This window comes from Podarcis vaucheri (genome assembly GCF_965113315.1).
Source record: "Podarcis vaucheri genome assembly, chromosome: 16".
In the NCBI taxonomy this organism is placed as follows: Eukaryota; Metazoa; Chordata; class Lepidosauria; order Squamata; family Lacertidae; genus Podarcis; species Podarcis vaucheri.
The window spans coordinates 30,257,794-30,274,856 of NC_138754.1; the positions used below are offsets into that span (position 1 = coordinate 30,257,794).

Sequence of the window (17,063 nt, forward strand, 5' to 3'; positions counted from 1 at the left end):
AAGCCTTCTCCTCCCCCAACAGACACCCCTCTCAAAAGGAGATCCGGTTCCCTCCTGCATTTTTCCCCTTTTTAAAATTTTTTTTTTTTTAAAAAACACACACCGCGATATATAATTTTTTTCACAGTCCCTCCCAAGAGTTGCAGCTTCTTGGAATGCACTTTCTCAATGAATCATTGAGGCTCGGGGTTTAAGGGGCACGGTGAAAAAATTCAAAGCAGCCACTGCTGCACCTTTCTTTTTTTAAAAAGTAGGAAAGACTTCATACCACACACAAACACAGAGAGAGAGAGAGACGGAGAGACAAAGAAAGCCCTACTCAGACTCTCCAGCCGTCTCCCACCAGTTTTCGACTACAACTCCCATCAGTCCCAGTCAACATGGCTTTCGTAGTCCGAAACATCTATAGAGGGCACCTGGTTGGAAAAGGAGGTTACAGACAAGTTCTCTCGTGTTTTGAGTCTGGCAGCAAAGCAGAACAGATGAACTTTGTTCCACTTAAAAAAAAAAAAGGAACACACCAGCTCCAAAAACATCCACATTTCCATTTCTGCAAAGGCCTTGTTTCCTAACCACCCCCCACCTCCATCTCCCACTAAATTGGACTAGGAAAGTCTTATCTAGATACATTAGGAATACTCCCGGCTTCTATATACTCCCACAAGACACAAGCTTTTGTCGTATTATTATGACTCATATAATAGTAATAACAACAACAACAACAACAACAACAATAATAATAATAATAATAATAATAATAATAATAATAATAATGGAATCCCAGAGCCTTCCAGCATAGATCAAATCAATGCTAAATCTATCAAAGCTCTGCAAGGTGTTTATATATACTAAGCACTTAAATCTGAAGCTAGGAAAGAGCGATTCTGCGACCTGTATAAACTACCTGCCCATTATTTCCTGGGCATTTCTATTCTGCTTCCTTCCCGCCCCGCTCCCCTTCCAATCGTGACTCAGCCAGACCAGTTCGTCAACTGCTAGGAAAGGGGAGGTCTGCTCAGGTATGTGCAACACGCCACGTATCAACAAGGGCCTTGCGAGGCGAGACGGGGCAGATGGGTGCAAACAGACCTAGCAGAGAGCAGGGAACGCTTTTCAGGCTGAGGGCCACATTCTCTTACGGGGGCCGCTTGCCAGTGGCGGCCTGGGTTAAGGAGCAAAAATGTGTGGGGCAATGAATGTGAATTTTGTGACTACTTTCTACGCTCAAGCACCTCCCTCTGTCTTCTAGTCAGGAGAGAGAGAAGTATTATCAGAACTTGAAGTTACCAGGGGTGTGGCCTGACTGCTGAGGGCCGCATAAGAGAGGCCTGGGGGCCGCCTCAGCTCCCAGGCCTAATGTTCTCCACCCCTGAACTAAAGTTAACTAATAGAAGAGAGTTTGAAACCCATACCTAAAAAGAACCCCCAAAAAAGAGTTACAGATAGGTAGCCGTGTTGGTCTGCCATAGTCAAAATAAAAAAAATTCCTTCCAGTAGCACCTTAAAGACCAACTAAGTTAGTTCTTAAGAACTAACTTAGTTGGTCTTTAAGGTGCTACTGGAAGGAATTTTTTTATTTTGCCCAAAAAAAGAGGTTTTACGTCTAACAGCGGCATGCGACCATTTCCAGAAAGGCCTCGTCAACCTCCCCACCCACCCATTTTGCCTCCCTCCGTGGAGATCTTAACCTACTGACCCTAAAAAACAGTGGGGTGTCGTGGTTAAAAGTGTGGGATTTAAATGTTACAACCAAAATCCCTCCTTGGTCCCAAAGCTTAACTTGAGGCCATATTAATAGGATGCCACTATAAACAGTCATGGCTTCCCCCAAAGGATTCTGGGAGCTGTTGTTTTGTTATGGGTGCTGAGAGTTGTTAGGGAATCACCCCGTCCCCCCCCCCCCATTCCACTCACACAGTTTCCTGGGGAGGAGTGGTTGTTAAGCCACTCTAGGAATTCCAGCTCCTAACATTTAACAAACTGCAGGATTATTTGGGGGAAGCCATGACTTCTGAAAGTGGTACCGCAGTGCTTTAAATGCATTGTGTGGATGCAACTTACAACTCCCACCAGCCCAGAGCTGATGGGAGCTGCAGTCAAAAACTTATCTAGAGCAGAAAGGGGACCTGCAGCTCTCTAAATAATGCTGGGCTGCAACCCCCACCCCTCCACCAGCCAGCATCCCTAATGGTCAGGGAGGATGGGAACTGTAGTTCAGCAAAAGCTGGAGGGCTACAGCTTCCTCACCCCTGAACTGGAGGACACTAGCTATAAGGGAGGCTGGAGTAGAGAAAAGTGCTTTAAAACTGCTAACTGATAAGTATGATTATGAGTCGAGACAGAGCGCAGCATACCTATGGCAACAAAGCAATGACTGAAGATAAAAGGAATGCGAAAATGCATTCTCTGCTGAGGGTGTGCTAGGCAAAGGGCTGGAAATTCCTACGTGCCAAAATCCAAGTTTTAATAGCCAATCCAGGACTGGGATGGTGGAAGGGAAAGAAAACTCCTTAGGTGCAAAGCAAGCTGTTATTTTTCAGACCAGCTTTACCCGGAATGTGGTGTGTACCTCAAAGCAAAGTTCAGTCCAAGGTACGTTTACTTGGAAGTTCAGTCCTACTGACTTCAGTGGGCCTTACTCACAGGTAAGCATGGGATGGATTGCAGCCCTTGCCGGACAGTGAAATAACAAAAATGGGAGACAACAGGTTGCTTGTGTTTGTATTACAAAGCACACCAGATCTGATGCCTTCTGCCTTTCCGCCCGAATCCTTTTTCGAAAACAAGCCCCGCTGACACTTTGGTCCCATAAATCCCCCTTCAGGATACTGATCTGAAAGAGGAAGATGTCTGACCCCTGACATCATATGCAGAAACAGAAAAGCATAGCTGGCAAAGATCATCGCTAAAGCATTTGCGGATTCTGACAAGAGCAACACACACAACTCTCTTAAGCCAGGGGTGGAGCAACCTGTGTCCCTTCAGAAGTTGCGGGGCTGCAACTCTCACCAGCCCCAGTCAGCACAGCCGATGGGTCAGGGAAAATGGTAGTTGCAATACAAGAACAGCTGGAGGGGCCACAGGTTCCTCACCTCTGCCCTGCGCTAAAGATGAAGCACAAACGATAGAAAAAAGATGCTCTAATTTCTTCTGGAAATGGTCTATCTGCACATTCCAGCCAGAAGGCAAATCCACAAAGATCCAATTTCCAGCATTACCGCATCTCTCTTTCCACCCCTCTCACTTCTCTCTTTCCAAAGTTATACAAAAAGGGTCCCTCTTCTCTCCCCACCCCCCCCACTTCCAAACTTCCAGTGCCCCTTCCCCACTTTCTAGCTGTTCAAAAACATTCCACCGCCTGCTTTCTGCCGAAGCCATTTCAGTGACCATCTCCAACTTATTGTTAATGAAGACAGACAGATTCTTAACAGCAAGTTGCTGTTTATAAGCCTCCAAGCATCAGATAAATATCCCAGATTGTTCAAAAAAACCCCACAGATTTTCATTGCACATAGATCCTGTTATATACGTATCACCTCTATTGATGGGAAAGGTTTTGTTTTGTTTAGAAAAGGAGGATTTTTTTATTATATTGACCTCACCAATAATTCCACTTTTAAAAAATAAATAAATAGAAAGCCTATCCGCTTGTCAAACGTAACTAAAAGGGAACTTTGAAGGAAGCCACCAGAGAATCAAAACTCTGTGAGATACAGATTTTGTTTTCCTTATGAAAAGACTATATCTCTTCACCAAATTCATTCACATCTCCCTGGAACAAAACACAGGAAGACAAGACAGACCTAGCTAAGTCAAGGGCTGGTTCTGAAAAGTGGTATTTTACAGTAGCCTGACCATTTGCACTGTCTTGGGACACATGCAAACACCTACAGTTGTATACTGCAACCACCAAGAACCAGAAACCTAATAGAAACAAATTACCCTCTTAACATAAATTAAAACAAAAACTGGGTGCTTTCATCATTTTGGACCAGGTTTCATATTAGGTTCCCCCACCAAAAAAGACCATTATCAAGCTTTTTTTTAAAAAAAGGAAGTCCTCAGAAGTCAAAGGGGAGGGACAGGGAGGTTTTGTCTAGTTAAAATAGGATTCAGCAACCAGCAAAGTGAAGAGTGTGCTGCAACACTGGGCTGGTCATAATTAAGCAAGGATGTACGAGGACTGGAACCAAATGCTTTGACAATATTATTGCACTGCTTAATTTGTGAAGACAGTAGTGCAACACTGTCAGAGCCAGCGGTCCCAGCAGCCCACCAACGGCATTGTATCCAGCTAACCTCGGATTTCACACACACACCTTTTTAAAAAAAACAAAACAAGGATTTGTTAATACAAGAGATAGTTGCAACACATTAACTGGCAGGGCTGGCGATCCCCAATAAAATCAAAATCAGAATGATTTCAAGTTTTATCTGAGATCATCATTAGCCAAGGTTAGAGCAAGGACACAAACACACAGAAAAGCAGATTAATTGTGTATCTTTTCTTTCGTACGGACTACAGGAAAACAGGACTCAGCTGTAACATAGGCAATGTAGGTGCATATACCATTAATTTTCTCTATTGCAAAGGGCTGGGTGGGTGGAAAGCTACTTCAAATTCCTAGGTTATCAGCTTTGTTTGGGTGTGCATATTTTTATTTTAAATCATGCCTATTACTGCAATCCTATGCACAAATCTGAAAGGGTGTAATTTTGAGCTTTTGGGGACTTGTTTCCAAGTAAACATAACACAGGATTGCAGTGAAAGTTATGGAATGAGACCAGGAGGAAGGGTTATGGGTATCCTCTCTTTAACTTTATACAGTATGCTGCAGTATATGCACATTTCAGTTCAATAGCAAAGGCAGGCTCTGGACTGAAGAAGTCAAACATTATTGCAAATAAATAGTGAAGACATTCCCAAATGATTTGTTTTCACCAGCCTTTCCCCCATCATTTTCTAAAATGACCCAATTACACTGAAGTCCCCCTCTACCTCTTCCCCCAATTCAGCATCACAGACATTTGAAAACTAAAAAAAAAAAAGAGCACTTTGAATGTGTTGTGAACAATGTTGCGGAATCCACAGCATTTTCCCAGAGAGACCTGTCTATACGCCTACAGGATGTGGAATAATAAAACAATTGGTTTGCGTGTGGTATTGTAAAGAATGTGCCACCCTATAAAAACCCAGCCCGGAATCATTCCAAAGAGCGTTTGCAGAATTACAGTATATTTTTAAGAGTACACCACCAGAGCACACACACCCCGTATATATATATTATTTTTAAAAAAGCAAAACAAACACCATGCAAATCAAAAACAACAGCATTTAAAATTCAGCCACATACGAAGCAGATGGTGGGCTATCTTAACATACACAGCATTTATCAATACACCATTACAGGGAAGGAACCGCCATTATTAACATTTTAATGAGAGGCACAACAGAAAGGTGGGAAGGGGGTGGGAATTAAAGCGCAGGGTGTCCCAATTCCCCTTTGGAATCCTACACAATAAACAGAACACATAAAAGTTTTTTTTTGGGGGGGAGTGTTGTACGCTAGAGTCCTGGTTCCATTGACATACCTACATGCAACAAATCTTAATATTCTTTCCCCCACACACATATGCATAAATACTCTGGAGGAAGCATGGTCCCTACAGTTGGCCATTCTGGAGAGAGGGGAGGGTCTGTATCTGCCAGCCAATGCCCTTTTAATATTGCACTGCTAATCATAACTGCCAGTAGTACAACAGAAGAAGGGCTTCGGACAGCAAGAGTTCCCACTAGGCACAAGGGACTTCTCGGAGGGAGGCGTGTGTGTGGTTTTTTTTTCCTCCAGGTGAGATTTTCCTTTAAAACAGATCCATGGCAAAAAGGAAACAGCAAACAACACACACACACACATACACATACACACAATATCAACCACGTGGATACAGTGGGGAAATCTTCTTCATCATGTTTGCAAGACTTCAAAATAATAATAAAAATAAATCAGCAATTCTTCCAGAATATAAATCAGGGACATCTTTGCTGCTTAAAAATAATAATAATAATAATAATAATAATAATAATAATAATAATAATAATAATGAAAAACTACTTAAGCAGCATTATGCTGGATAAAAGGGATAGGAGGAATAAAAATAAGGATGATGAGCTTTCCCCATCAAACATTCTCCAGATAGCAATATAAAGCAAATGCGTGTGTGTCATTAAGTAAAAGACGCTATTAGACTAGGAACTTTTAACGGTGGTTATTTGGATCAATAATGTTTCCCGACTAGCAAATTCATCTGTTCAGGCTCTAGATCATTTACTAAGAAGAAGCCTCACTGATATAAACAGAATTTACTTCCAGGCAGAAGTGCACAGGAAGGGGCTAAGGTTTTCTTCTCCAAATAGATGTTCTAAATATAACATTTATAAAAGGACTCATTATTGTAAGCAGTTGGGGTTTTTTTTGTTAACCATATAAGGCTGTAGTCCTATACTGTACAGGCTTACCTGAGAGTGAGCCCTAGTGAAAACAATGGGACTTACTTTTGAGTAGACACATAAGCAAGATTCTATACACCACAAACATATACTGCAAACAAGACACATTGTACTAACACATCTATTTTTCTGTTGAAATACTTAATGGTAATGAAAACAGCTATTGGCAACTGCATATCCGAAGTTCAATACAGTAGGTATATATATTTACAAATATGAACCTAATTCTCATCTAAACCATTTCATGCTGGGATAGGGGGGGTGGGATACAGCCTAAAGCAACCTTTTAGAAAGTTTAATCAGTTGCAAAATGACCAAGTGACTCTCTCTCCTCGCACACAAAAGTTAAACAATTTAAATAAAAACCCGTGGAGCCAACCTTATACTTCATTCATAGCCTTGTGCAGAAAATTCCATCCAGATCAAGACATTTGCAAGGGGCTTGAATAGACTCATTCAAGGTGGCTATTGGAAAGGGTGATTTTGTTTTGTTTTGGTTTTTTTCCGTTTTGTCCCCGCTAGTAAAAAGCGGTCCCAAACTTTTTAATAGTTTGCTTTCTAAATTGCCAGCACAAAGTTTTCACAGGGCAGAGGTGGGCAAATTAGTCAGACAGCTGAATTAATCCCGGGTTCCTGGTTTCCTTAAGGGCATTTCATTTATTTATATTGCCTCTTTGCTGCAGGAAAAGATCCACGCACTGGCAGGAAAAGTGGAAGCAGCAACTCTGTAGACATTAGAGAGTTTTAAAGACGGAGAGAGAGAGGTGGAAGGAGGAATTTAAAATTAGACAAGGAAGGGGGTAAAGATGCATTTTCCACTCGAGGAAGAAGCTTTCGAAATCCAACAGCCCTGGGATCGTGAAGGGGGCTTTCCTTACACAATGCTGTAAGAAAAGAGAAGACCATACGCTAGATAGGAGACCCTGTGCCGAACTGGGACAAAGTGCAAGAACTACCGTCGAAAAACACCCGCGCGCACCGCTCGGACTGTCGATCCTCAAAAACCTCGGCGCTCGCCGAAGCGGCGCGTTAGGGTTTTTCTGTTCTACGGGATTTAAATGCGCAAGCAGCATAAATACAGAATCGAGATCGCCTTGCTGTGTTTACTTGGGGTGCGGGGAGCGCAACCCACACCCCTCTTTAAAAAAAAAAAGAACACGTTTTCTTTCCCAGGCAAAAGCAAAAAGGACTTCCTTTCAACTAAGAGTGACCATCGCCAGCTCCGTTCTTGGGGACTTCAAGGCGCCCAGCGACGATGAAAACTTCCCAAGCGCGCAGAGCGAGAGAACGCCAGGTCCCTTTCCAGACTTCCTGCCACCGACGTTTTGGGGGGTTTGGGGGTGGCTGCTGAGGGGGGTGGGGTAGAAATCTAGGCTTCTCCTTTGCTCCCCCCCCCATGCCCATTTTCCAGATCCAGGCCCACCTCCCTCCTGCCATTTCTCAGGGATGTTTACATCGGTGAAACGGCCCCCCAAAGCCCAGACTGCCGACCTCTCCGCGCGCCCGAGGTTTTCTAAAGCGCAAAGTGGGAAGCTCAACTTCTCTTGCAACTTCGCCGCGCTTGGACATCGAAAGACGCATTTAAAAGGCACGACGGGCCCGATCCTGCGGGTCCCCTACGGCCTCTCCCTCTCCCTTGCTCCAAAACACCCTTAATAAAAACTTTTCTTGGGGGAATGGGACACTTTGAGTCTCCCGATCGCCCAGAGACTAAATTAAGCCTTTGGGGGGTGTCTTTCTTTCACTCCTCTAGGGAGAGTCTCCTCCCCACCCTATAGATTAGAATAACCCGACAAATTCCAGCACACGCGCCCAGACGAGAAAGCCCAACCTCAACTCTCTTTCGTAACGTTATTGCGGAGCCTCGTCGAAACGCAAAAAAGGAAACGCGAAAGAAAGAAAAATGATCGGCAGATGATTTCTTCTTCTTCTTAGAATGCAAGGTGACGGGGGGGGGGGGCGGTGAGGTTGTTGGAGAATCCTTCCCGATCTACAGATCCTCCAAAAACGAAGAGAGGGCGAAATCAGTTCCACCCCAAGGGGGAACAAGAAAACAGACTTTTTAAAAAATTAAAAAGTCATCATTTAAAAGTCCCGAAACAGGATGGGATGACTCTTCCCTTCACACCCCATACAAACACAAAAAGGAAACGGGGTGGGGGGGGGAGGAGAAGGAGTAGAGTACAATTCAAAGCCACCCACCTACCTCCTTGTAAAGTCAGATTTCAGATCTGGAAGGCGGGAGGAGAAGGAATAAATAAATAAATAAATATTAAAAGGAGGAGTGTTGGGGAAACGGGAAGGCAACACATGACCGGACTTTCTCCGCTTCTTTTTTGGGCTTTCCAGGTTTTAAGACGAGTTTTGTTTTGTTTTCTCCAAAGAGTGGGCGAGGGGGGAAACACGCGAAACGTACAATAAAGCACGCGCGCGCATGCACACACACACACACCCTCCAAAAGAAAGAAAAGGGAAACCTGGGATGCAAAAGTGCCGTTACAAAAAACCTCCCACCCTCAGCGTAAATATAAAATACACTCATTTAAAAAAAGAAAAGAAATAAGTGTTCCGCTTCAGGCCTGGCCGGTGGGCTTCCTCTGCCTCCCTCTCTCTGCCCGCTCCCTCCCCACAGCGCGCAGACCCTCCCTCGCCTCTCCCTCCACCATCCTAGCTGCCCCATCGCGGCCGAGCCTTCCCCCCAACTCCAACCCACCCACCCACCCGGGCCACACGGGAGTCACTCACTCACGCGCGCGCGCCCCGATCCCTCCGGCTTCACTTTTTATTTTTCATTTTTTAACACCCTGGATTAAAACCCTTCCTCTCTCTCTCTCTCCACCCTCCCCCCCCCCGCTTCCTGCAATCCCTCTTCTCTTCCCCACCCCCTCTGCACCTCCCCCTTTTCCTCTTTTTTCCCATTTTTTTTTTTAGCCTTGAGCTCCCGCCATTTCCGCCCAGTCACCCGGATGCTACTCACAAAACAGCTCCAGAAAAAAAGAGAAAGGATCATTGCATCCACCAGAGATGCCAGGGAGATAGAGAGAGATCAGATCTAGACCAATGCAAGAAGGATAGAGGTTTCCCCTCCACTGGATATATATATATATATTTATGAATGGTACCTGGGTGGGAGAGGGGGCGCTGGGTCGGTTGCTAAGTGGGTGGGTGGATAGGTGGGTGGGGAGCAGAGGGGGTGGGGAGACAGAGAGAGACTTGGATCCCGGGAGGCGAGTCCGTGGGCTGAGCAAAAGTTGGCCAAAGGAGAGCCGAAGAGGCAAGCCGCGCACTTTTGGCCCGCGGCTCTCCCCACCCGGCCCGCGGCCCGCCTTGGGGTGGCTGGACTCCATCTGCGCGCTTTTGCGCAAGAGACTGGCTGGCTCCAGCTCGCGTCTCCCGGCTTCTCCCCCGTCCAGGTCTGCGGGTGGGCGTCGAAGGGAGGGAGAGAAGGGAAGAAAGAGAGAGGAGCTGGCAAGAAGGAGGGAAGGAGCGCGCGAGAGAGAGAGAGACAAGAGAGGGGAGAAACCCTCCAGTACAAACCTCATGGCTTCCCATCTCCAGCCTCCATCTTTGACTAGTTGACATTCACCTCCTGCCTGACCAAATTCTCCATTAGCATACTTCCCTCTCCATTGGTCCTTCCTTGCGCTAGTCTTTGCCACCGCCTCTCCCATTGGCTGGCACGGGGGACATTTAAAAATATCATCCCATCTCCCATTGGCCGGCCCAGACTGTCGCGTCACAGCAACTCTTTATTTTAACAATGAATGCACAAACACATTCTTCCATTCACAAATTCCCCCCCCCTTCTCTCTCCCTGTACTTTTTTTGCCCGCCTTTTCTTCAACTAGATTTTCATTGATTATTTTTGTGTGTGTGTGTGTGTGTGTGTGCATGTGTGTGTTTCAACTAAGGGGGTCCCGGTTGTAAACAGATAAATCAAAGGCGAACAGAGAGAAAAAAACTTGTACAAATATTATTTTCTAAGGCTCCCTCTCCCTATCCTGTTTGAAGGGGTTGATGTTTGGAGGGCCATTTAATTCCAAGCGGCTTTTAGCGAAGAGGTGTGGTCACAGGGATGTTTTTTTTTCCCTTTGCCAAACAGATTGTAACTGTTTTTCTAAGTGATTCCCCCCTGCTCCCCCAGTACCAGAAGGCAAACTTCAGAGAGATTCGACATGGTTAATAAAGAAATTGCTAAGCTGTTAGCATTGTTGTCTTTAATTTTGACTCTATAAAAGAAAACAATGATTTTTTTCCTCTCTCCCAACCGAGTTGTACAGAACAGTCGCTGGCCTGTTTAACTTCATACATGCAGAATCTAATAAGACCAAATTCGTTTCAATTGCAATTTACTAGATCCTCTACTTCATGGCCGGTCTTTTCAATACTTCTTCCAACATTCAATTTATTTTCTTTTGCAAAAATTGATAATGAAGCATGATGGAAAGCATAATTATTATATTAAAAGTTTGGAGGGGCTCAGGTCTTCCCATAACCCTTCCTTTTCTAATTAAAAGGCTGCTCTCTATACAAACAAAGAAAAGCAAGCTTGAAACACAACAATCCAGAAGTTTGTTGACTTTTCTTGCTGCTGAAAGAGTTATGACCAACATTAAAAACAATACCTCCACGTGGCTGTACAATTATTCCTCCAAGGTTTCAATCCAATTTAATTTTGTTCAGAACCCAGGAATGTATAGAAAGGATTGTGCAATTTATTTATTCTTAAAAACCCAAACAAAAACCAATTGATTTCCAAAAATGCATTTTTCCCCCTTTTCAAACAATTCTCTTTGCAAATCCAGTTGTGTTGTACATTGTGAATCTGAACTAAAATCTTTTCTATAAGAAAAAAAAAGTTATTTCAGATGACTATTTTATGGCATGGGGACATGGGAGTGTACTTTTGTCCAAAATACTAGCTTGCATGTTTTCCCTTGCCACAAATGGTGCTTAAATCTGATCTGAAATTCTTGTAGTCTTTGCTGCCTACACCTTTCCCCCAACAAAAGTAGATTAAGCGTCCTGGGCAAATAAGATATAGACCGTTTCAAACAACAACAACAACAGAAAGCAACATTTTTAATGCTGCACCTTTGAGGTCTGATGGCTTTTTTTCTAAAACAAAAAAAAATATGGGGGTGTGATTGCCCTGTAAAGCAAAATGTGAGGGGTTTTTGGGGGGCTGAAATTGGGTGGGGACATTTAAGCAATGGGGTTTGGGTTGGATTCCCTCTCTCTCTTTTTGGGAGATGGGAATGATGAGGGTCATTGAGCTGTGAAATCTTGCATTCCTGTCCAATGGAGCTGAAATAATGGTATTGTTCCCTGGAAAAGAGGTTGCTTTTCTCCCCTACATTCTGCTGCCTGATCTGCAGGGTCCTGATTGTGCAGTTAATCAGCAAAAAAACGTTTGATCTAAGGCAGGGCGTGAATTCAAAAGGGCGGGGAGGGAAGGGGGGAGGCGGGGAAATTCAAGAAGGATTCTTCTTTCTGTTAGGAAACGTTTCTGAATCCAAAATGGCAGACATTTGAAAGTTTGGGGAGGGGGGAGAGAGAGAGAGAACAGAAACTGTTATGGGGACCTTAGTCTGCCACAAACAAGAATCATATAACTTGTTCTTTCTTAGGAAGTTTTTTTTTTGGGGGGGGGAGAGAAGCTGATGTCACTTTACTGCCGGGGTAGGGGGGAGAAAAACATGAGTGAAAGGCCAGCTGTCCCATCTCCTGGATCCCCTCCGATCGTTTTGGGTTTATATCTTTCCCTTCTCATATTTTCTGTGCAATTGCAATGCAATGTTTGTGTGCTTGTTCTGTGCGGAGGAGAGAAATTGAGTCCTGCACGCCACAAAGTTTTGTTCTTTTCTTTTAAGCCTCTTTAAACCTCACAATGCAACAGGTAAGGTTTGAATTGCTTCCCATTCCCCACCCCCCTTCTGCTCAGCAGTCCCCGACATAGATTCTCAGAAGCCAGACCCATTGAATTCAATGGGGCTGACTCCCGGGTAAGTGTGGTTACAGGAAACTGCAACCTAAACCTGGTAAGGAGCCTGATCAAACGTGCAAATTTCTATTTCCCCCGTTCTTTCTAAACTGAAAAAGAATGCCCTGACTCTGACGGTGGCTCTGTCCTTGTTGTTTATTTTAATTCATTCATTCTTAAGCTTCTTCTGCCTGCACATCCAATCTGAAGGAATCCAGGTCTTTTTAAAAAAAAAAACCCTGCAATCCTAAACACTCTCACAAGGAAGGAACAATGGCAACTTTACTACTGAGTAAAAGCATCGGATTCCACCGTTGGTTCAATATTGGGCATAGGACTGTACTGTTACTACAAAGTTGTATGCTTAGTGACACATGTGGTTGTTGGGGGGGGGGTAAGGAGGAAAATGGTGGTTTGCATTTCCAAAAGCAAATTCCTAACTTCACAATCTGGGGAAGGGGCGGGGGGGGGAGCCTACTTTTCCCATCACATTTGCAGCAACAACAGCAAAAAAGCATCTATTCTTTCATGCAAGAAATTGAGATTGCAAAATCCTTTTTATCTGTTAACAAAAGGCACACTCCACAGAGAATTTCTTCTGGGTGAACCTAAATGGTGTTTGTGCAGGAGAATTTCAGGATACATTTGACGCAAATAAATAATTGTTTCCCGCTTTCTCCTTCCTTCCCTTTTCTGTCCATCCACCTTCCCAGTTAAAAAAGTTATTCAAATGCTCAAGAAGTTTCCTCTTCAGTTCTAGACCTAATTACACAAGGGAAAGGGAGAACTCAAATCTTTCCTCTCTTTTTTTTCTTTGCATCATGTTGGGAGTGCAGCTAAATCTATTAAAATGCAGATAATTTTTGTAATTAAAAAAAAATCGTAGACTACATCCAGGCTATGAGTGGAGATCACATTGGGGTTTTTGTTCCAGAAAATGTAGACTGTTTTCCTGCCCTGCCCTCTCCTCTCCCCCCCCCCTCCAGCGTAGGGTCTTTCCATGTGATGTCATAAGGGCGGAGTTTCCAGATGTTTGCTTTCCTCTATCTGCCTCAGTTCAAGGCCTCATGACTGTTCAATCCAGGGCAGACGCACATGGCTGATTTTGTAATGAGACCCCTGCCACACTAATATCTTTTAACCATTATTTTTTTTATTGCCTTCTTTTTTTTAAAAAAAAAGTTTGTTTCTATTTCCTTTTTCATTTGTCTGCTGCACTGGCCAGCGCAAACCTATGGCTGCTGCTCAACCACCTCCCACCATTAAGAAGTGTGGAAAAGAAAATGTACCAAATGAGGCAACGCCCATCTCTTCACTCTAGATGCAAAGATTAAAAAGTTATGAATGGGTGCTAGACTCAGAAAGGAGATAGTTGGGCAAGACAGGGGCCAGGGCAGGGGAGAGACGTATTGTGAATTAAACTACCAAATCAGTTTTGGGAGAGAACATTACATTATGTTTACTCATGCCTGACTCATTATTGCGAGGGCTTCTCAGTACAAAAACTGCCAGCTGAAAAACATTGTTAATATTTTGAAGAGGAGGAGACCTCAAGAAAACACAGGGAGGAAACTGGTTGGTACTGAAGGTTTGGGGGCAAAAACTGAGTAGAAAAATTGCTATATAGGATATTGTGATCCATCATGTATAATTTGATATGTAAAAATTGACAGGTTTGGCCAAATTTTCCCCTTTCCCTAAAGTATGGTTGTGGTCTTCCAAATTCTTTCTCAACTTAAAGCAGGTACTCCTAACATGAATGGATATATCTTAGTCCCACACTCTTTGATTTCAGGATTGTGACCATTTTGTTTGAACAGTCTGTCATTCAAGAGTGTGGGGGGGGGGAATACTTTGTACATATGTTGCTCACAGTATTACTGAATTATATGATGCTAATACTATGTAGCAAAAATAAGTGTTACATGTTAGAAAGTTGTAGCTAAATATGTGGGTTGTTGGTTTTTAAACAATATCATCACAAAATTGCTAGCCCTGCATCCAAAAAATATGTCTGGGACTCGGACGTTTTTATTAAATTTTAAAAAATTGTCAAACAGTGCAATTAAGATTTTAAAGTGTGCCCTACACACTCAAATCATGTCCTTAGTTATACCATTAATTACTATAATAGGGTGTATACTGAGCTAGTTTCTTAATAAACCCTTTCCTGATTAGATTGGAAATAAAGTGGGGGTGGAATCTGAGAGTTCTTTCAACCAATGATTACTATAAATCAAAGACAGTGAGATACAGGCAGCCTCCAGTGTGTCAGATGCATTTCCTATCAATATTTGCTGATCCATAATTTTTTTTGGGGGGGAGGGTGCCTTCAAATTAAATATCTCCACAGAACAGCTTTTGCTGTTTCATTTGGGCATGAGGTAGCCTGAAGCTGCTGTGCTGCAAACCTGAATGAGAGAAGAATTGGGGAGGGATTCCCATCCGAAATGTGAAAATGATGTGTAAAGGGGGGGGGGTGAGGCATTTAGTAAGTGCACCCAAAGTAAAACGAGGACAAAAAAGCCCTGTTTAACCCCCCCTCTTCCTCGCATCTCTAAGGCTGCTTAGACCCAGGACCTGCGTAAAGTATGCACCTTCTTTTAGCTTTCTGGACCTCCCCACAAACCACACGCACATCTGGAATTTGGGGTGGGGCATTATCCAGTTAATAAACCAGAGGCAAGCCACTCTTTACAATATCGATGATCCAACATGAAACGCAAGTTTGGAGACTCCTAAATGCAAGAAAAGCAAAACAAAAGAAATCAAAGTTGCCCAGGCGATACATCCCCCTTTCTCTGAGCTTTGGGGATGATCGTTCAGAATAATGCCTTTAATTCTAAAACAACTCCTCAAATCGCAAACCTTCCTCAAGTCTCTGTGGGCAAATCTTCCTCTCTCTCTCCCCCCCCCCCCCGCCAAATAGGAGTCCAATGTTCACTCCCTCTTTACTCTTCCCTCCCTTCCCCCAATGGGGAGGTCTTTACCTTCCTTTCTTTACACCCCCCACCTAAAGAAAAAAGAAAGAAAGAAGAAAACTCCCTTCACTTCTGTTTCAGGCCCTGGGCATCGATTAACTCCTTCGGTGCTGCCCTTTCTAAGCAAGCCCTTGCCCCCCCCCTCTCTCTCCCTCCCTTCCTCTTCCCACCGACACACATTCCGCCTCCTTTTGGCGTTGCTGCTGGAGGGATCGGTTCACACGCTGCCCCCACCAAGCCCCAGTTGCCTTTTTTCTCAACCGGCGACCCATTTTAACGACCCCTTTTGAAGCTGGTTTCACTTAATGGCTCTCTCACTCACTCTCTCTGTATGTGTGTGCGCTCCATCCGGTTTGAGAGGTGTGTGTGTGTAGGCGCGCGCGCGCGCGTGGATGGGGAGGGCGACATGAAACGGATTGCAGGTTTTCCTCTGTGCCGTGTGCGCGACAGCAGAGGGTGAACTCAGTGAGTGTGAGGGGGTGAAAGTGTGTGTGGAGGGGGGGTGAGAGAGAGAGAGAGTTTGGAAATCTAGCCATGCAAGGGCGGTGGAAGCACCAGGCAGTGAAATGGTTAATAGCCACTGGTCTCATTGATTAGTATTGATGGCTTTTGAGAGTTTTAATAGATGCCTTGTTTGTGGGAGGTGGGGGGACCCCCTTGCCCTGTATCTCCTCCTTGTTGTTGAATCCTGGCTTCTAATTGCAGGCACTGCATTCCTTCTGAGTGGGTGGTTTCACCTTTTCCTACCCAGGGAAGGCCTGTTTTTTTGGGTGGTTGTTTCTTTCTTTTTTAAAAAAGAAAATCCCTTTCATGTGTCGGAAAATCAATAGGCAAGGACTCTGGGTAGAAGTTATAAAACACAGGCAACAAAACAAAACCTTCCTTTTCTTTCTTTCTTTCTTTCTTCCCCCACTCTCTCCTCTCACCCCCACCTCACCCCCCCAAAAAAACACAAGGTTGGGGTATTGTAAAACACTGCAGAGAATGTAAAGTCTTCAAGTTTTGACTAAACAAAAGGGTAATGTTACTTTCACCAAACTTTTAAAAAAAACACATTTATTTTATTGTATTTTACAGCTGCTGCCTGGATCCTTATATCCGCTTGGAAGAGGCATTTGTGGCCAGAGGTTGTGTGTCTGAGAGTGTGACTGTGTTGTGGGGTCACCAATTTCTTTCACAACAACTTCCCAATCACTGGTGCAGTGTCGAGGGACTGGGTTTGGGTAGACTCCATGCCAGTGTTTAAATAGTTAAAAAAGAAATAAGGGGGGGTGCAGAAATATAGTGGGAGGAGCCAACCAAACCTTTAAAAAAAAACCCAAAGTAAATTAATCTTTCTACTTGTTTAAAAAGGTAAGCAGAAAGGAGTTGCTAGCAAATTCTGGGTGAGACAGATTGAGCTTTGAGGAGAAAGGGGCTCCCATTTTGTAACTTTAAAGCTCCTTTTAACCTTCCAAGTCTGTTTTTCTTTGTGTGCATGTGGGGTTTTTTATTTTTTAAAAATTAAAAAAATACTCGCTTAAATTATACTCATCCAGCTTTTAAGTAGACTTTGTAATAACTCCCCCCCCCCTTCCTTCTTCTATGCCCT

At 43.9% G+C, this 17,063-nt stretch overlaps 1 protein-coding gene and 1 long non-coding RNA gene across 2 annotated transcripts in view; one reads left to right on the forward strand and one right to left on the reverse strand.

Annotated features, from left to right (window-relative positions):
• The window catches only part of YDJC (YdjC chitooligosaccharide deacetylase homolog), a 120,879-nt gene extending 119,452 nt beyond the window's left edge, over positions 1 to 1,427 (reverse strand). The window contains exon 1 of the mRNA XM_082203416.1: positions 905 to 1,427. The gene's annotated coding sequence lies outside the window, so the exon portion shown is untranslated. The remainder of the gene's footprint in view (positions 1 to 904) is intronic.
• Positions 1,428 to 2,157: 730 nt separating this feature from the next.
• On the forward strand, positions 2,158 to 9,595 carry LOC309521197. Its single transcript, XR_014214553.1, has 3 exons — positions 2,158 to 2,645; positions 7,192 to 8,451; positions 9,440 to 9,595. It is a non-coding gene; the product is annotated as an uncharacterized lncRNA (long non-coding RNA).
• The last annotated feature ends 7,468 nt before the right edge of the window (positions 9,596 to 17,063 follow it).